The 20,989-nt window shown below is 44.7% G+C and overlaps 1 long non-coding RNA gene and 1 other non-coding gene across 3 annotated transcripts in view; both read left to right on the forward strand.

Annotated features, from left to right (window-relative positions):
* Positions 1–9,573: 9,573 nt before the first annotated feature.
* Positions 9,574–9,680, forward strand: LOC139078817 (U6 spliceosomal RNA). Its single transcript, XR_011531929.1, has one exon. It is a non-coding gene; the product is annotated as a U6 spliceosomal RNA (small nuclear RNA).
* A 7,642-nt stretch (positions 9,681–17,322) lies between these two features.
* LOC139078744 (uncharacterized) overlaps positions 17,323–20,989 on the forward strand; it is a 29,445-nt gene continuing 25,778 nt past the window's right edge. The window contains exon 1 of one of the 2 annotated variants that reach the window (XR_011531786.1): positions 17,323–17,429. This is a non-coding gene — a long non-coding RNA (uncharacterized lncRNA). The remainder of the gene's footprint in view (positions 17,430–20,989) is intronic. The other variant, XR_011531787.1, reaches the window with a different exon arrangement.

The following is a 20,989-nucleotide window of genomic DNA, read 5'->3' on the forward strand; positions in this document are numbered from 1 at the left end:
AATTTAGGTGATTGAACGGAGGACCACCCTCAGCCACCACCACACACACACGACATATGATAAATACATACAAAAGAGAAAACAGCCCTCTAAGACTTCATTCACCACGTTAATCAGGATGGTAGTGATACGGACAGAGCGTAGGGAAAATTGAGCTGGGCAGCCTGAGTTTGAGGGTACTATCTAGTTTTCCTCAAGGGATCAGGCTCTGTATTTAATGGACTCAAGTAACCTGGCTATTGATCAGATAAACTTTTTCAGAAGGGTGGGGATAATCCATCAGGCTTTTCAGAAATTGGACAAAATGTCCCACAAGATTGTTCAACTCCTTTCACTCTGATGACACAGTCTTCTGTCAACTACCTGATTCCTACCTTTGTACTCTAGTCAGCTGGATCCTGGAAAGGTAGCTCCCTCAAGAGTAGATAGGACCTTTGAGTCAATGGAAAGTTCTATCTGCCATTATAAATTAGTGCATTGGCTTTCTGATTTATACATCAATCTCTTACAAGTTTGGTTACTGTGAATCAGCCAATGATTTCTGGATCAGCCAATCATCATCTTCAGACCATGCAAAACTGAGGACCAGAGATGGGACCATGATGACCATCCCTCTCCATTCACTCCTCACCTCCTCCCTCACCAAATGCTATAATTCTGTGAGGGCCAGCTGGAGACAGCCTCCTTGTCTCATTACATACTGCTAAAATCATACATAAGTGGATTTTAGGAGGGAAAAGAAATAGGAGAAGATAACATTTAGTGTGACTTAGAGACAGTGGCTGTGGCAGGTTCACACACACAGTAGGTGAAGTGAGGGAGAGTCTCTTCTTTCTACCGAGGAGGCGAAATTTCCAGAGTGGTTTGGTAAGTGACAAGGAAATAGGGAATCAAAAGATGTCTATAGACATACATAGACGGGCAAGACACGGGATGTTCACACTCAAATTCTGCCTACACCTTCAGCTATCCCTCCTTCTGAGGACCCTGAGGGGAGTACAAGCGTAGAGGACTAATCTAGACAAATAAGAGTTGCTGTTGACTGTGATTTGGTGTCAAAGCCTAATCTAAACATCTAAGGAGTCAGAGCGGACCATATGGAGGATTCCCTTCGCCCAAGCTAGTGACAAGAGGAAGAGCAAGAGAGAGGAAGAATTTTCCCCTGAGAGTAGATCTGGCTTAGTTCACTTGCAGCCCCTTACTACTGCGGGGTCTAGGGCAAAAAAGGAAACTCCCAAGAGATGGGAGTTCTAAGGAAGAATCCACTCCGTCCTTAGCATTATAGACCAAATGATGTCATTGGTTTTGAGCAGGACTCCAGCGAGCATGGGACGGGGGTGCAAATGAGAAAGAGCGGCTGGGGTCTGAAATGCCTCAATCTAGATCCATGTGTAGAAGCAGAGGAGGTGAGGAGAGGAGACTTAAGCTCCTGCCAGAGGCCTATAACTTGACTCATGCGTGTGGGATGAAGGGCACTGGCCTTCCGTGTACATGATGCCCATTAGGGGAGGGCTCATAGACAGCATTTGGGCTTTAAATGAGGATGGTGAGTGGGATTGTTGGATCCCTGGGAAACCACGGTGGAAGTGAGTTAGTCAGAGGTGTCCCAATATGGGGCTTCAAAGCAGGGGTATTGATCTTGCATCTGAGCAGAAGCCCTCACAGTGAGTCAATGTATTTTAAAACCACAGGCAAAGAAGCCAATTTTAGCCCAGACATTGAGGAACAGCCACAGGAAGATAGTCCTGGAAACAGGACTGAAAGATGCAATTTGAAGGATAGTTAGCGGTATGAAAAATGCCATGTTTTAAATTTTTTGCAGTGTAATTCTCTTAGAGGTGAAGTTTTAATAATCCATATGAACTTATTATTCACAATTTTTCTGAAGAATGACAGGCAAAATGGTCTTCTTTGTTGTTAGGAGTGACAACGGAGCCCAATTATGCAGAGTTTTTTAAAATAATGGAGCAGAATGTGCATACTTTTTAGAGGCACGGCCAGCAGCCACTGTCACCTTTTCTTTGTAAGAAAAGGAGAAATTCATCCATTCCTCCATGTGTTCATGCAGTCATTCAGCATTTACTGAACAAGGCACTAGGACTGGGTAAGTGCCAGGTAAAAAGTGCTAAATAAGGTAGAGCCGTGCTCTCCCAAAGTTTACAGTTAATTGAGGAGACAGATAAACAGGAAACTATAGCAGGGTGTGAGAAGCTCAGCAGAAACTCAAGCATTCCTCTTCTTAGAGGAGATCTCACCCCTGCTCATCAGCCAGAGGTCCCTTGTCTTCTCAAGGATTGCTGGCCTTATCACTAACACCAAGACACCCTGGTGACCCAGATCCTTGTTCCCAAGGGGCCGGTGTGTCCATTCCTTCTTTGTGGAGCCTGAGGAAATGATGAGAGAGGATGCTCTCCCTTCATTCCCTGATCACTCTGTCCTGCTGATAGCATCAGACCCTTGTGGACTGCTCAGCAAATAGCAAGTTCTTGCCTGCAAGTTAGGGCAAAGATAGGAAGGAATTAAATTCTGGCTAACTGGAATTTTCCTCTGTGCTGCCCATGGTAGGCCCTTCAAGACTGAAGCCGTCACATGGACAATGTCTCACGTGTGGCCCCAGCTGTCCACTTTGTTCCCATGCCCGCAACATCCATGACGGTGGCCTGTCTTTTTAGCTCTGGAAGATTCTAGGATCCCCTCATCCTTGGTGTGAAGGTTTTACAAGGATGTATCTAGGTATGGTTCTCTCTCTCTTTTTTTTCCTCCCCAAAGCCCCAGTGCATGGTTGTGTATCCTGGTTGTAAGTCCTTCTAGTTCTTCTGTGTGGGTTGCCACCAGAGCATGGCAGCTGACAGGCAAGTGGTGTGGTTCCCCGACCGGGAAGTGAACCTGGGCCACTGAAATGGTGGGTGAGAGTGCTGAACTTTAACCACTATGCCATCAGGGCTGGCTGTGTGTATGGTTCTCTTATTTCTTGTGCTGGAAACTCAATGGACTCCTTTGACATATAGACTGATGAGCTTTCCTTCTTGTATTATTTCCTTCATTGGTCAGAAGTTGGCCCTCCTGGATTCATCATCTGGGTCTCTTTTCTCTTATTGTGTCTTAGGTTTTGTTAATTACTTGGTCTGCTTTCTGGGATATTTCCTTTACTTTGCCTCCAAATTTTCTGTTGAAATTTTGTTACGATGACACTAATAATTTTCATTTCAAAGAATTCTTTATGGATTGCTGGTTATTCTTTTATAATAGCAGAATGTTTTCATTTCATGGACACAGTTTTGTCTCAAATCTCTTGCAGAATACTAATGAGGGTAACTTTGGTTCACTGAGTCACCTCCAGTTCCTCTCGGGTCATTTGTTTGTGTTTGTTTATCTTGGTCTTTCTTACTCATATTTGAGATCTCCTCAAGTGTCTGATATTCCTTTGTTGTCTGTTCACGGATGATTGACAGGATTGGTGTGCCTGGATAGAGAGTCTGTAAACTAGGTGAGCAGGCAGGGAGCCAGCCGGCATCTGAGGAACTTCTACAAGTTTGAATTTGTAGGTTTCAGCCTTGGGATCTCAACCCTCCCACTGGCTGCCGTAGGTTTCCTGCCTGAGTGTTTGAACTTCTCAAGCTCAAGTCTGACACTTTCATTTCCCAACAGCCTGAGGAACATCTTCACCAATGAGATCTACTAACATTTTCAATTCCAGATGCTCCCAATTTACTCTCTTCCTTCACAATCCTGTTTCCCTCCCTGGGCTTCATATTTCTGATAGCTACACTATCTTACCAGTGTTAAAACCCGGTAAATATTCTCCGTATTTATTCTGTTCCAGAGCCTTGAAGATGCTTCTTGTCCACCTCCCTCTTCCCATTGCAGCCTCTCCCGTCAGGTTGTCATTATTTATTGCTTGGAAAAATTCCAAGTTTCCCTCTGGCCTCTTATCTCTCACTAACAGGTTAATATTCCCCGAATGTAGTTCTCTTTACACCATTCTGCTGCTCAAAATTCTTTCCTGGATCCCTTCTCTTTACTCATTAAGGCCCAACTCCATTAATCTGGTGTTCAAGGGTCCAACCCACTTCTCCCCCCGCATTGCCCACAGGAGGCACAAGCGTACAGCATGGGCTCTGGTGCCAGAGACACAGTCAGGTCCTAGCTCTGATGATTGCAGGGCAAATTATTTGCCCTCTCTGGGCCATAGATTTCTCACCTCTAACTTTAGGATAATAAAAGTAACTACTTCATGGATTACTGAGAAGACAATGAGATGATGCTAGCAAAAGTCAGCAGCATAGGGCCTGGTTCATAATAAACACTCCTGAAAGGCTATATTGCTGGTTACTACTATTGTTATTATTGGTAATTTCACTTCTTGAGTCCAATATCTTTCAATCAAATTGGTCTCCTCTCTGTTCCGTGACTGGGGCCCATCCTGTCCCACCTCTGTGCTCTGATTCATGTTGTTTTTCTACCTTAAGTGCCTTCCTTCCTCTCTACAATGTCAATTTTTTTAATACTTTTTATATTGTGGTAAAATATATATAACATAAAATTGAGCATTTTAACCATTTTAAGTGTACAGTTCAATGGCATTAAGTGCATTCTCACTGTTGTGCAACCATTACCACTATCCATCGCCAGAACTTTTTCATCTTCCCTGACAGATGTAATAACTCCCCAGTCCCTCCCTCCTCAGCTCCTGCTGACCACCATTTTCCTTTCTGTCTCTATGAATTTTGCTATCCTAGGTACCTCAAGTAAGTGGAACTATTCAATATTTATTCTTTTATATCTGGCTTATTTCAGTTATTATTATGTCTTCAAGGTTTGTCCAGGTTGTAGCATGTGTCAGAATTTCTTTTCTTTTTAAGGCTGAATAATATTTTGTCATATGGATATACCACATTCTTTATCCATTCCTCCATTGTTGGACACCTGGGTTGCTTTCACCTTTTGACCATGGTGAATAATGTGGCTATCAACATGGGTGTGCAAGCATCTGTTTGTGTCCCAGCTTTCACTTCTTTGGGGTATGTACCCAGAATTGGCATTGCTGGATCATATGGTAACTCTATGTTTAACTTTTTGATGAACTGTCCTACTATGTTCCACAGCAGATACATACCCTGTCAAATTTTAAATGTCCTTTAAGGTCCAGTTCCATTGCCACCTCCTCCATGAAGCTTTTCAGAACTCAGGTAGCATTACTATGGTGCCACTCCGGAGCGCAATCCACCACCGTGGGTGATGGTGTCTCACTGTAGGTCGCCTTTCCTCAGCCTCCTTCAGGAGAGTCTTCTTTGTTTCGCGCGCTGCCTCACTCAGAGCAGGGGCTTGGTATCTCTTTTGTGAATGAAAGGAAGAGTGAATGAATAGAGTAACGACAAGCCTTGCTCTGAATTACCAGGAGATGCTGACACCTCACAGGGAGGGTGCAGGAGAGCAGAGAAAACTCCCCGCCCCAGAAGAGGTCAGCTTCCAGATGCTTCCATACCTGAATGAGGTAGTTGGTGCACTGTTTCTGCAGGCTCCTCACAGAGCTCCATCAAACTCTCAGTGTTGCTTTCTTGGCTCAGTCTCCCCTGTCACATTAAGAAGCAGCATGTGTTGCCAGTGTCTGTCAGATTTTCCTAATAAGGAAAACAGGTTGCCACTTGGGTCTGCGGAGACATTTTGGATGCATTGTATTTAAATTTTGTTTTCATTGAAAATTTATAGCCACCACCTTCTACTCTAATGTAATGAATAATTAGAAGCAATTACGAGGAAATTTAGCAAATTACTAAGCCATCTAGGAGTAAAAATTAGTGTTTATGGTGTTTTTCCTTGGCTGTCTGGCAACCCAAAGTGATGTATGATGTGCATGCAGACACCAGGCACAGATCCCCTTCCACGCACCTCGCAGTTTTCCAGTAAGATCATAAAAATCAATGCATGGCAGTAGAGTCTTGTGACATTAAAGGGCCTGCTTAATAAATATTGGATGATGGGAGGGGGATGATGAATTTGAATGGTAGAAACTTAGCCACAAAAGGTTTTATGTTGGTGCATTTAGAGATAACTTTTTTTAAAAAAGTTTATTTTTCTATTTAAAAATGTACATTTTAATTAAAGAAATTAAAGGGAAAAACCCAGAAAAGTGAAAGAAATTTAAAAAAATTCTGCCTAGCTTGTCACCCAGAGAATACTATTTTCTCACTTTGGCATGTTGACTTTATATTTTCCGTGCATATTTGCATGTTTTACTTGTCATATCACACTGCACAAAAAATTTACCATTTTGATTTTAAAATTTAGTAGAATCATATAGATGTACCCTCATGTTACTACGGCCAAGCCACACAGACAACCTGATTATTTTACATTCCTTATGACTGTAGTTTTAGCTTGCTTCCACCTTCTAATTATTATAAATAATACTGCAGTGGGTGTCATAGTACATATAGCATTTTTCTATATTTTAAAATTAGGATTCTAAGAAGAAAGATACCTGGGTCAACGGATATAGACTTTTTAAATTTCTTGATTCTTATACTCAATCGCTTTCCTAAGGGTTTATACTTGTTTTTCAACCTTCGATGTTGAGAATGCCTGTTTCATTGCATCTGCACCAGTATTACATGGCATCATTAACGCATTTTGCTACTTTAGGAGGCAATTTTCATTTCTTTGATTGTAACTGACGCTGGGTGAACTTGGAATCAGTCAGGTTCAGTAGCAGGGAACAGAATTCACTGGATCCAGTTTATGGGGAAGACTCATCTCATTACGTGCTCTACAGAAGAAACAGGCCTCAGTTGAGCTCTCATATATGACTTGGAGGGCTGTGCCACAGACTGCATCACAGAAAGAACTGCTCCTGCCACATGAAGCCCCCACAGCTTGGGAGTCTCTACAGGAAAACCAGAGAGCCCAGCCAGCGATTGCCAGTGGAAACTGCAGAAGGACCACAAAACACAGCCTTACCACACTTCTGCCTTCAACCGCTTCTGGAGCCCTAGCTTCAAGGGAGTCCCATAAAAGTGGTTTTGAGATTTTGAGCTTCTCAAGTACAGGAAAGTCCAGGAGAAGGAGGGCAGAATGGATGTTCAACATTGTTCGATGTGTTTGTGATGTTTGTTAACCTGTTGTATTGCCTCTTAAATGAATTGTCATTTTTTAAGTTCTTTCTTGACTAACTTGTAGAAGAAGCTGTGAGCAATGAGAAAGACATGATGTCATTATTTCTAAGAAGCTTATAGCCAGCCTTATCTTTAGCAAAACTGGAGGCTGGGCAACAGTGAGAAAGGGCAGGAGATGACTCCATTGGTTGCCATACCACAGAGGGGTCCAAAGGTCTAAGGTGGGTTTCTTTGTACATATATCAATTAATATTGAAGCAACAGCAAGAAATAATTTTTTGTTGTATCTAATGCAGCAGCATAGTAATTCAAATATTATTATTTTCTCTTCCTGATAATACTTGAACCTTCTTCATTCATTAACTTCTTAAGCAACTTGGGTCTTCATTGAATAAATTCTGATCATTTAAGCATAATCAGCAATGAATCAAAGACTCCCTTCTTACCCTCAGCTCACCTTCTAGGGCTGCATAACCCCAGGGATCACTGTTCACACAGAATATAATGTGAATGGCCCCTGACGTAGTCATGCTCCAATGCAGAGGCCTTGTCAACCCCCTCAGTTCATTGGAGGATTGGTTCTACTTTTCCTCCTTACCATGCTTTTCAGAAAGATGCTGACACTCAGGGAGCTACAGAGGGTTATGGGGAACTGGACCCTTAGAAAGCCTAGAATGGCCTTTTTTCCGAGATGGTGTGAACTCAGAAGACATCACCCAGACCCACCAACATTCTTTTCCAGAGAAATCCCTCTCTAGTCATGGCTTTTTGTCGTTTGAGTTAGCAGCCAAGATTGAACAATTTTGCCTATGGATAACAGGCTTTTACTTTGAGGATTATTTGGAAGACTGACTAAATCTAAAGAAGTAGTAGATTAATTTAAGAAAGTAGGAATAAGTCTGTTGCAAAGGCAAAACATTAACAGTTTCCTTTCAACGTCCTTCTCCAAAGCCTTAGATTTGGGCATTGACTCCTACCCCATGACTTTTATGGAATGGCACCACATTGCCCTGCACACCTAGAGGAAGGATTCTGAGTTCTGACCTGTCTCTCCAGCTTCTCCTGTCTAAGAACCAGATGAAAGTCCCTGGAATGAACATCTTCAGATGTTTGTAAGTGATGGGAACAAAGCTAAGTGAGTTGATGGTTCCCATCCAGCGCCTGCTGAAAGTAAATTGGGTGACATCTGCAGGTGGATGGATGAGGGACCATTCTAAGTAGAGCCCAATTCCTTATGGAAGGAACTTCAACTTCTGTCATTAGGAAGACAGAAGGCTCCCAGACTTTGGGTGTATTCAATCATTGTTTCATAGGCAAGGGCAAGAGTTGAGCTGCAAAGGCAATGTGGGTTTAGGTAAGGGGTGATAGGGGTGTACGTATGAGAGAGAGATAGAGAAAGACAAGCCACAGTTAGAGAAATTTCACTTGTAGAAAGAAAAATAACCCTCTACCTGGGCAATGCTAAGTCAATTAATTAGTTGAGTTATACCAAGAAAATACAAATACCAAAAGGAAGGTGTTCCTATTTTATTTTTTAAGCACTACTGTTGGTTTTGGAACAGCTACAATCTATAACTACCATATATTCTGGATTTTCCAGAGCAGTCTGGATTTTAAAGATACACTTTCATTATCTCCATAAAACATCAAAATATTCTGGAAATGCAAATATTTCTACAACTGGTTAACTGAAGGACTCAAGGCATTAAGCACGACAAATGTGTAAATTCATTCTGTTGATTCTGAGCATGGATTTAAGGACCTCAAATGGAAAGCTTGATGTCACTGATCAGAGGCTTCGAGGCAGCAGAGATGTCATCCATGGGCTCTGGCACTGAAAAATCTCTTTTAAAATGTGAATGAGTTATTCAGAGACTTGTCAGAAGATGTTTGGGGAAAAAAGGTAAATAAACAATTACTGAACACATGACGTTCTTCTCATAAGGGTAAGCAGGCAAATGTGCTGGCAATTTCACCAGCAGACGAATACCCAGGATGAAGGTAGTATTGCACTACTTGTTATGTGCTTTTTGCTATATTTTACATTTTTCATTTAAACTTTCCCCTTTCAATAAGACAAGTCTTTAAATATATAACTGATTTAATTGTATTTTTGTAATATTTTTCACATAAATAAGCTTAGAAGTCGGAGAAAGTTCTCTTAGTGAGAAAGCCACGTTACTTAAAAGCAGGGATGTGGGAGCTGGCTGGACTGGGACTCAAAGGCAGTTTCGGCCACTTGCTGGATTGGCAATAAGTGACTTAATGTCTCTAAGACTTGGGTCCCTTGTTTGAAAAATGGAGGAAATAAATATCTCAAAAGTCTGTTGTGGTGGGGATCAGATGATTGTAACGTGTTTGACCTAGACTAGGTATTCCATAAAGGATAGCTGCTATGAAAAATATTAATAATGAAATGTGAGCAAAAAATGTGTCTTTGAGAGTCAGTACAAGATCTGCCGTGCTCGCTTCAGCAGCACGTATACTAAAATTGGAACGATACAGAGAAGATTAGCATGGCCCCTGCGCAAGGATGACACGGAAATTCGTGAAGCGTTCCATATTTTTTGGGGCTGGCCCCATGGCTGACTGGTTAAGTTCGCTCGCTCCGCTGCAGGCAGCCCAGTGTTTCGTTGGTTCGAATCCTGGGCGCGGACATGGCACTGCTCATCAAGCCATGCTGAGGCAGCGTCCCACATGCCACAACTAGAAGGACCCACAACGAAGAATATACAACTATGTACCAGGGGTCTTTGGGGAGAAAAAGGAAAAAAAAAAAAAGATCTTCCATTTTCCTCCCTTCCCCCATGTGACTAGCTGTGCTCTACATGGTGCAGGATCTGCTGCCCGAGACCCAGTGAGGCCAGTGTGGAGCAGAGCCCCCTGCTGACCAGAGATGAGCACGCGGAATGAGTGAGAAATACACTTTGGCATTATTATGCAACTGAAATGTGGGGGTTGTTTGTTACTGCAGCCTGAGAAGCCTCTCCTGACTGATGCAGGAGGGAACCCAGAACCTTCGCTGCTAGCTTATGTAGGACCCAGGGAGAGAGAGGTGATTAGGCTCAGGGGCAAGTAGTCACATGGGCCGGGGATGGAGTGGTCATGACTGGAGGGAGGCCATGGGCCCTCCAGCAGTGAGCGGTAGAGTATACAAGGAACTTCATATCCGAACAGACTTTGAAACAAGGAAAATATTATTCATTTGGGAGGTATCGAATTTACTGGCTCAGTTCCAGGAAAGTCTCAAGGGAAGTTAAAGGAGTCTGGAGACCTCCCACGTGTTCTTATAGCTGCCATCTCTTTATCCTGTCCAAACTGACAGAATGGAAATGTCATGTTAATTTCTGCAGAAGGGGGACCATGGGTTGGGTGACTGTGGCTGCTCTGAGGGCCAAGAAGTCTTCCCACCCAGCAGTAGGATACACTGCTCTTGCCGACTAGGTCTGTGGAGAGGCGAGTGACCGGTGGTAACCACCTCATCCCTTTGCCACACCAGTTCTCCAGATTCAGCTAGGGAGCCCCTGAATGGGGACTGCTGTCCTGTGTCTGAGTTCCTGGAAAAATACGTTGTCTACCGGAGATGTTTTCAGATACAAAACATAGTAGTCTCTCCATATTCCTGCCAGGTGGGTATACTTCATTGCTGAACCTAAATTTGAGATCGTGTGCAAATAAAAAGGCATAAACTGATGGTATAGCATCTTTGGGCCCGTTTGCTTTCTTTCCAGGCCCCTTTGTTCTCTGTAAAGAAGAAAGATGGGATGTTCTGCTTCTGACACAGGATGGTGTCCTCCTCAATCCCACCAGCTGAGTCAGTTGCAGACCCTGCAGCAGAGGCCTTTGTAGAGTGAAACCTTGGGGTGCTGGCATTTCACCCACAACCAAGAGGTTGAAGAGTAGTAAACAACCCTCTATACATTGAATTATCAGTACCCTGATCAAACCCTGGACAGAGCATTATCATCTCCATAGTTAATATCCTGATTCAGTGTTGTCCAAGATCTGTTCCACGGAACCCAAGTTCTAGAAGACATAAATAGGTGCCCTGCTACTAAGGCGTTCTGAGGTCAAAGAATGTAGGGGTACATTGTATTCTATATTCCCCTTTTAGTGATTTGAACTGCTTGTTCATTCTGACTAACAACACTCTCGTGAAATTCTTGAGGCTCTGACAGGTCCTCAAATTAAAAAATCTCTTTGACTCAAATAGATTTAATTAGGTTGGACCTTAACTGTGTTTTTCTCAAATTTGTTTGAATTTGACTGTGAGCCATTGTTAGTATGGCAACATGATCAACATCCTGAGAAACAAGGAAGCTTGACACCTTGACTTAAGAGCTGATACCCTAATTTATCCCTCATGATTTGGGGCAGTGCAACCCCAGGCCTTGTCCAAAGAAATGAATTTGTGAGGCTAGGGATGGAATTCTTGGGGCATGTTCAGCACAGCCAAGATGTTTGCATGAAGTCCATCAAGGAGTCAGAACTTTTCAAGTGGGAGACCTGAAGAATAGGCAAAGATGTTTGTGAATTTCTGGGGTTCATTGGGCATTACCAACTGCTATACAACATGTTTTTGTTTTTCACTTTGCATGTTCCAGGAGCTGTCCATCTCAAGATCAGTAAGGAACTCCACTGGTCAGTCGCAGCTGAGGCCTTTGAGTGTTCAGATGTGTCTGTGTTAGACAGAATAATGCCTCCCATCCCCCTAAAGATGTTCACATTCTAGTACTGGGAACCTGGGGTTATGTTAGCTTACATGGCAAAAGGGACTTTGCTGATGTGGTTACGAATATTGAGATGAGGAGATTGTCCTGTGTTGTCTGTGTGGGCCCAATGTAATCAGAAGGGCCCTTATAAGAGGGAGACAAGAGGGTCAAAGATAGAAAAAGGAGATGTAAGGAGTGAAGCAAAGGTTGGAGTGGTACTCTTGACGATAGAGGAAGGGCCATGAGCCCAGAAATGCAGGCTGCCTCGAGAAACTCGAAAAGGCCAGGAAATGCACGCTCGCCTAGAGCCTGCAAAGAAATGCAGCCCTGTCTCCCCTTGATTTTAGCATGGGAAGTCTTATTTTGGACCTCTGATCTCCAGAACTATAAGTAACAAATTGGTGTTGTTTTAAGCTACTAAGTTTGTGGTCATTTGTTACAGCAACAATAGAAAGGAATACAGTGCCTTAATCCTGTCCTGTCTCAAACTAGCCCAGATCCACATAATCAAACTTGTAACATCCACTCTAAAAGGAGACTATTCTGAACTAGGAGGAGCCAGCTCCTAACATCTCATGCTTCCTGTCTACCTCTGGGAAGGTGGACCCTTTATGAGAGCAATTACTCTAAATGGGAGTAAGAGTTATTGGTATGTTGAGACAGACTTAGTAGTTCAGGTCCAGAACAGGGACCGTTGGCCACTTTCTTTCACAGGTTTGATTTATCTTCTGCTACATACCATGCAGCCAGCCCTAGTGGTCTAGCAGTTAAGATTCGGTGCTCTCACTGGCTGTGGGCCTGGTTCGTTTCCAGGTTAGGGAACCACACCACCTGTCTGTCAGTTGTCATACTGTGGTGGCTGCGTGTTGCTGTGATGCTGAACGCTATGCCACTGGTATAGTTCAAATACCAGCAGAGTCACCCATGGTGGACAGGTTTCAGTGGAGCTTCCAGACTAAGCCAGACTAGGAACAAGGACTTGGCCACCTATTTCCAAAAAATTGTCCATGAAAACCCTATGAATAGCAGTGGAGCATTGTCTGATATAGTGCTGGAAGATGAGAGGATGTTGCAAATAGACTGGGCAGGGTTCTGCTTTGCTGTCCACAGGGTCGCTAGCAGACTTGATGGCACTAACGAAAAAAAGGCATACCCTGAACAACTCTCCCCATTCTGGAATCTAGAGCACAAATCAAGAGGTAGTCCCATCCCAGCAAGTCAGGTGACCAAAGGAAGTTGTGGCCACGCATCTTGGACGTAACAAATAGAAACAATAAGCAAGAGGATTTATGGAGAAGGTATATCTACACATATGGCATCTGAGATTTAGGACCACTCACAGATAGTCCTGGGAGGCCCAGTATGTTGGGATGTCTTGCCCTTTAGAATCTGGCACTCCATAGACAACCTCAGGAAGATGATCATTTCTATCTCCTGCACAGACTCCACCTGCATCAGTTATACTCTTTTTTGAAAAGATGTTTTACCTCCAAGGATACCCAAGTCACCTCTTCTTTTCTTTTTGTTTTTTAGGGGGTGGGAGAAATGGAGGGCACTGTTTGCTTTTTCATTTCGTCCCTTGGTGGGCATCCTGGTTTGAGAAGATGCTGTCAAAGCCTTTCATCATAATGCTTACCTATCCACTCTCTTCTTCCCACCGATTATGGCCAGATGGAGATTATCAACCAGGTACCGGAGTCACATCTCTGCTGCTGTGCCTCCTAAAACAGTATGATTAATTCACCCATTTCACTGGAGAGGACCAGGGTCAAGGAGTGGGTGGTAACCCATGTCTCCTCACACGGAAACCTAATGGTTTTGGAGTTCTCGACTTGCTAGATCTGAGGACATCCAGAGCCAGAGTCTCAGCAGATGCACGTTGTGTTGGACAGACAGGGAGAATCCCCCAGTCATTAGCGATTCCTCAAACATTTGTGCTCACTTGGTCACCTCCAGTGAAGGGTCTCTGGCTAAGAATCAGACTCCCCTCCTGGGGGTCTCAGGTTACTGTCAGAGAGTCACCGCAGCTGCTCCAGGCATCTGGATTCCAGCCAGTGGGTCTCCAGTCCTTGCTCCCTTCCTGCCCCAGTCTCCTCCCCTTTGACCTCATGGGCCTCCGCTTCACTTCCCGGTTAACCTACTCTTGAATCTTGATCCTCAGTTTATGACCTGTGGGTTTTGCTTCTCAAGTGACCAAAGGAGAAGCATCCACTTCCGCCCGTTCCTGTGCCCTCACAAACCTGCCCCAACTGCTACGGGAGGAAGATAAGACAGAGATGACAATTAAGGGCTTAGTGGTACTAGGAAAATCACTGAAACTGGAGACCTAACTGGGTACTAAGATCTGAATATTTGTGCCCCATCCCCACTGCATATGTTAAAATCCTAACCTCCAAGGTGGTGGTATCAGGAGGTGGGGCCTTTGGGAGATGATGAGGTCAGGAGGGTGGAGCCCTCACGACTGGGATTAGTGCCCTCTCAGAGAGGCTCCAGAGAGGTCCATTGACCCTTCTGCCATGTGAGGACCCAGCAGGAAGTCAGCAGTCTGCAACCCAGAAGACGGTGCTCACCCGACCGTGCTGGTGCCCTGATCCCAAGACTTCCAGCCTCCAGATCTGGAAATGAATTTCTGTTATTTATGAGCTACCCAGTCTGTGGTATTTTCATAGAGCAGCCCAAACGGCCTCAGACACTGGGTGAAAACGAAAAAGTGGGAAATGCGGTTTCACTGAGGAAAAAGCAAAAACAGTGGAAGCATTCATGAAAATGTTTATCTACGTCTGATTGTAGCAGAAAATGATTAGGTACCCTGGTAAATATGTATTATATTAATATATCGTCACTTTAGATTTCCCCAATTAACCCTCTACGAGTTTACTCAGCCTTCATAATTTATCGCTCACGAAGCACGGTCATCTGTTTCCAACCTGGAAAATTAGTGGGCGTATTCCTCGGGCTTACGTGCTATCAGTTCTGCGCTTGACACTGTGCCTGGAGATGCAGGCCAGAGGTAGTGCGGGGGTTTCTCAGCCCAAGGTTGAGTAAACAGATGTCCCGGAGTTGATTTTCCCCAGAATAATTGCATACAATGAGCACAAATGTTTAATTAATCAGGAATCTTGTGCTTATTATCTTTTCACTGGGTTTCCACTGATAATGACCCAGAGGAAAATTCTTTTCCTTTGTGTGAATGATATTTTATTTAAAGGTTTTCATTTCATCATCTGATTTCCCTCCCTTTTCTAGTGGGGGAGAGAGCAAGAGCTGAAGCAGTGAATGCCTGTGCCATTCACGAAGGGCGGGCACACCCCACCTCGCGAAGGGGTGCAGGCTGCATGGCGCCTGGAGGGGGCACGTACTCACCAGCCAGTCAACCGCACACCTCCGCTAAAGTCAGCACAATTTAATATTTTATAGTCACTGGATGCAAACTTCCTTCCCCCAAATCAAAGTTAGGAAAAAGGAAAGGGAGTTAAGAAAAGGTTTGACACACAAGAAGATGGAAAGACACTTGTTATGAAATGAGGTTTGAGTTTTCAGGACCGAACGATGCAGTTCAGGCTGGCTCGCTAATGAAGGACCTGCTCCCCTAACCTGGTGCAGGCACAAAAAATTAATCAGGACATTGTTTGCATTAAAGGGCTGAGTTTCTGGTGGGTAATCATCAGGGAAACCCAGTCAAGGGCGGACAAGGACGGCGGCCTGATTAATTAAACATTTGCACCCGGGCTAAAAGCATGACTTACCCTGTTGGCTGTACAAGAGCTGTTGATATTAATGCCACACATGGAAGCGAGAAATGTTGTTTGCTCAAATCCACTCTGTATGGAAAGCTTGGCATTCAGGGCGCATCAAGTATGTCTTTCTATGTTATTTTGGCTTCTGCCTGTGTCACTAGGTGTCAGGGATTCTGGGCAGGGCAATGGTGTACATAGCTTAGCTCTTCAAGGGGAAAGCAGTGTTTGAGCTGGCTTTGAAGCACAGGTCAAATGTGGAAATGCAGAGGTCTGGGGGGAGGCTGTTCTGGGAAAGGCATTCCAGGGAGGGGAACTTGCATGAGCAGAAGCAGGATGTCTGGAACTGCAGGGTGTGTCTTGATAACCACAAGGTCTGGTCTGATTGGAGTGCAGGGGCTGTAAAGGTCAGTGGGAATCAGGGTTGCAAAATAAGGCTGAATGTCAGCCCGAGGAATTTGAGGTTTATTCTGAAAGCCATGGCAGCTAGTGGAAGTTTCTTGGGTGGGGAGGTGGCATGACCAGGATAGTGTTCCCAGAAGAGGATCTAGAGGAGTGGGGAGGATGGGTGACTGAGTAGGAGAGAGACCAGTGGGGGAGAGACCTGTTAGGACTGAAAAGATGAAGGATCATCACAGAGAAAGCCTAGTACAGAAGAGCTGCCGTTAGGGTTGCTGGAGAAAATATAGGACATTTGTATATGGGACATACTTGGACTAAAAATTATTCGTTATTTATCTGAAATTCAAATTTAACTTGGCGTCCTGTATTTTCATTTGTTAAATCCAGCAGCCCTCGCTGCTGTTAGTTACCTGGTATGGCAGCTCTGAGAATGCACCTCTCAGATTTCCAACTGCGGGGAGAGTTATTAATTGGCCGAGGCCTCAACTGCTGTCACCTGAGGTTGTTGGGTTTGAGCCCAGGCCGTGCTTCCTGTGGCCTGCTCTCAGCCAGTGACCCAGCACAGCAGGCAAGCTAAGACACCAGACTCCTCTGATGGGTGACCTTGGCTCCAGGACTTCCCAAAGGCCTTGCAAACTTGCCTTAGGACTGCACTGCGGGTCAAGGGGCTTCCACCCAACCTTCCTTCCTTCTCTCTCTCCTTTTCATGGGGTCAGACCTGCATTGCCATATGACAGCTCTCCCAGCCTCTCCTGGCTCCTTCCACACTTTCTCTCATCGGTCTTTACCCTGGTAAACTTTGCACATCTAATCGCATCCTGACATCTGCTTCGTGGAGCATATATCTGTCCTGGTATTGGTCTTGGCCTAATGTACCTGGGGTCCACGTGGAAGATGTCATGAGCTGGCAAGGGAAAGTTCAAGATTTGTAGATGTGAGTAGGAATCAGTGAGGGTTATAAGGCAGCTGGTGGCAAAAGCAGAGGAGAGAGAGGATTTGGAGGGGCCAAAACTTTCTGGTTTGGGTTCGTTTAATACTTAGTGCTCAGTGAAGAGTGCACATCGAAAATCGTGCCCACCTTTCGTGCCTGATTTAGATCTTAGGTGCTGTTCAAGCACCTGTGATGCTGATGCTCAGTCCTGGGTGAAGAATCTTGTTTTAAAGGACCTAGATCAGGATGGGAAATAATTCTGTTTCCAGAAGAACTCTGATAAATTGGTAGTGACCTTGGAGGGCTGTGCTGCGAAGGGCTGTGCAGCCATGTGGAAGGGCACTGGGATCAATTAACATAGTCTGTTCGGGCTGAGAGAGCAGGGGGTGGCGGGGTGAGTGTGTGCCTCTGTCGGCCCTGCCCATGTGGGTGGACTCTTAAAGGCAACATCCTATGCCTGAAAGGAAGCTACTGCTGTAGTCTGGGAAGAAGCGAGAGGGCCTGAAAGAGCCAGAGTTGAAGAGGAAAAGACAGAGAGGTAAATATGAGATTTATGGAGGTGGAATGAACAAGCCTTGGGAACCAAATTGGTGCACAAGGTAAAGGAGAGGGAAGAATCAGATAAGATCCTGAGGTTTCAATGACTGGTGTGTGCATGTGTGCGCGTGTGTGTGTGTGTTTAACTAATTAGACTATAAATGCCTTGACAACTGGGACTAGTAATTTGAGCTACTCTTCAGATACCTGTTGGTAGTGGTAGTATTATCATCCTCATCAGTCTGACTTTCTATAGCCATTATACTTGTGCATGTGTGTGTTTTTATATGGGTGGAATGTTCGGATGAATAGATTCATTCAATTGCATTCACCCAAATACACTAAATAGATTCCTATTTAGTCATATACATGTTTGTTCTTCATATGTACATATGTATATAGTAATTTCATCTGTTCTGAAGTCACTTCAAAAAAACCTGACTATATAGTCCGCTGTAGACATGTATTATTCAATTTCTCTTTACTGGAAATAAATATGCTGATTTTAAGTGAGTTTAGATTAAGATTATGGACAGCACTTGATACTCAAGAGCAGCAATTTGCATGGTTGTGTCAAGGACAAAAGAACATCTGTCTGGCCCTGCCTCACACCAGGAGGCCCCGTGCTTGGTCAGGCGTGCACCCACAGGGAGGGAAGAGGGTGACAGAGGCTGTGGGGCTCATCACCACAGAATTCAGAAGACTGACTCACTTCCCTTCTTGAGATGCCGGCCATGGTTTGTGGTGGTGGCTTACCACACTGGCCAGGCACTGGCCTTTCTTGCCATTCCCATTCCATGTGATCTCGTCCCAAGGTGCCAGCTCCTGGCTTTCCATCTTGGGGACGCATACATTTTTTCAAGAGGGTGGAGGGAAAATCAACATGAAGATTAATGGACTTCAAAGCAGGGAGGGAATGAAAATACTGGAAACTTCTGCCCATGATTCAACTTTTGGGGGCACAAGACTACACTACAGACAAGGAGGAGAATGAAATCTAGTTTTGAAGCCAGAACCTTGAGTTTAAAAGATCATTTAGAGAACTCACCTAATGCAACATAGTCATGAAAGTAGTTGTTGAATTCTGCCCACATTCTCTCTCTCTCTCTCTCTCTTTTTATAATGGTAGTCGGGGCTTAGCTTTAAAATGAATTTTAAGTTTAAGAGAATTCATTTAAAAATAGGTTCTTCAGCCTGCATTTATAAAAATAATTTCTCCCAACGGAAACACAAACACATGTTCCACACATGTGGTCATTCTATTGTACAACATGCTTCTTCTGAATACCACACAAAAATAAATTACTAATCTAATTTTAAGTAGCATGGGAAACTTCTTGTGGATAGCAAATTCAATATTTCATACCAGAAAAACTTTTAAAAATGTTCAGCATAAATCTAATAATAGGTGTTAGGTCGTACATATCCATTCCCACTCTTTGTTGTGTATGTCGGCAATAATCCAGCTCAGCTCCAGTCACAGTGTTTATTGTGATATGCTAAATTACCTGAATCTGTTGTACCTTGATTTCTCTTTTAAAAACTCAAGTTGTTCATTGCCAGCGAGCTGCTCCCTCAACTGGATCTGTACAGGGCTTTAGGGAAATCGGGCGGCCAGTTAAGTTAATCACAGGTGTGAATTCCTTATGGGCCCCCAGAGGACAGCCTGTAGAATGTGTTTCCCAGCTGCAAGAGGTACCCTGAATTCTAATATGTAACCACTTCCTGAGGGGTGGGTACGATCCCTGGCTGCCAAACAGGGCCATTTTTGTAGAGGCTCAATTAGGTGAAACATGTTTAGGTGGAATAGATACCATGTACCATGTTCATGCCCTCAACCCCTGGGTTGAATGAGGATGTGGCAAATCACAGGGCTCCCCTGTATAGGCAGCCCATAGACCTGGGCAGGGACTGAGCTCGCCCTTCATCATTTACCACTGCTCACTCTCCAGCAGGGGGAACTTGGCCAACGCTGCTCAATTCACAAAATGGCGCCAAATGGACCCCGAGAGAAACATTATCAAAGGCCTTTTTGTCTCAGAATGCATCAGTGCTGAGGAAGGGAATGTTATGCATGGCATGCATGGATGGGTTTTCAACCCACCCAAGTCCAAACCTCATTTTCTCTTTGGGAGAGAGGAAGGTGGCAGGAGAGGAAGCCAAGAGGCCGGGATGTTGCCAACATTCAAGTGGGAAGGGCCCTCCTCTGGAATGAGCACGTTGGCAGAGGAATGGGGCAGAGGAATGAATTTTAGAAATGTTGTGGTGAATGAGACACCAAGATTTATTTTAAAATGAAAGATTTATGAAAATAGCCTGGTACCAGAGGAAAAAGAGACTTGAGAGTTGAAATAGATGATGGTTTGCGAGTTGGAATGATGTGGAACACGGAGAATGATGTGGCAGGGAGGAGAAGGCAAGAGGCCAAGGAGAGAGTCCCTGGGAGGGTGCAGTGGACGGGGCACAGTCTGCCAGTCTGGAGGCTTGCTTCTCGTCCTGCTTCCACATTGGTTCCCATGAGCAGGGAATTGGATTCTTCATCTGTGCAGGGAAGGGGGCACCAAGACACATTATTCGAGGAACAGAAGTCCACGCTGGCGCCAAGAAGCAGATAGTTGACTGTAATGAGAGGGAGTAGCTCCCAGAACCTGAGGAAGGAGTGAGGATCAGGGCAGCTGCAGGGGTGTGGAGAACAGGGACAGATAGACAGGTCCTTTAGAGCCACCTTTAATTAGCTCTGAAGGTTTTCTCTCCAGGTGCCCTCCTGCCTCAGATCCACGTTCCCAGAAGGGCAATTCCAGGTGGTCTGGCTTGGGTCACATTCTCAGCTGTTGGCCAGAGGAGGGCACCCAAACCATGAGCAATGGCAGAGAGGTTCTCCAGGAGAAAATTGAGGAGCTCTCATCAGAGAAAGAGGGAATGGGAGCTGGGCAAGCAAGAACACAAGTGCCCACTGCAGAGGATTAGGACAAAGCCACCGCAAGACATTGTCTCAGGTACCACGGGATCCTGAAATGGAAAGGTTTACTTAGTATGTGCTTGATGTCGTTACTGCCTTTATTTCTCACAATTATACTGAGAGAGAGGAAACTGAATGAGGCCTCAGGAAATGTCCCGGGACTCACAACACTCTGGGCTGACATCCAGTCATGGGGCCCCACAGCAAGTGTACCTTCTGGTTCTCTGTGGTGCCCACAGAGGGAGTACCAGTGGGGAGGGGAGTGGAATGGTATTTTCCAGCCTGAAGCTGCCCCAGAGTTCTGAATGCTCAATATACACAGAATAGTGTCTTTTCACCTAAGCGTCTTATATAAATTTGAAGTCTGAGTGCTTATCCCATATCTTAAATATTTTCAGGAATGCTGGAAGGGGTGGGGGGACTGCCACCCAGTAGCATTTCTGGAAAGAATTACCTGGGGAAAGGAAGGTAAAACATGCAAGGCTCAGTCACCGCCTTTGGGCCACTTTTGGTCACCTCCTTGTTTCTGTATCGAGATGCTTGGTTCCAGTTGTTATGTTGCTGGGTTCCCATCAGTGGCCCCGTCTATGATTCCTCCATAC

Source organism: Equus przewalskii, chromosome 22 (genome assembly GCF_037783145.1).
Source record: "Equus przewalskii isolate Varuska chromosome 22, EquPr2, whole genome shotgun sequence".
Taxonomy (NCBI): domain Eukaryota; kingdom Metazoa; phylum Chordata; class Mammalia; order Perissodactyla; family Equidae; genus Equus; species Equus przewalskii.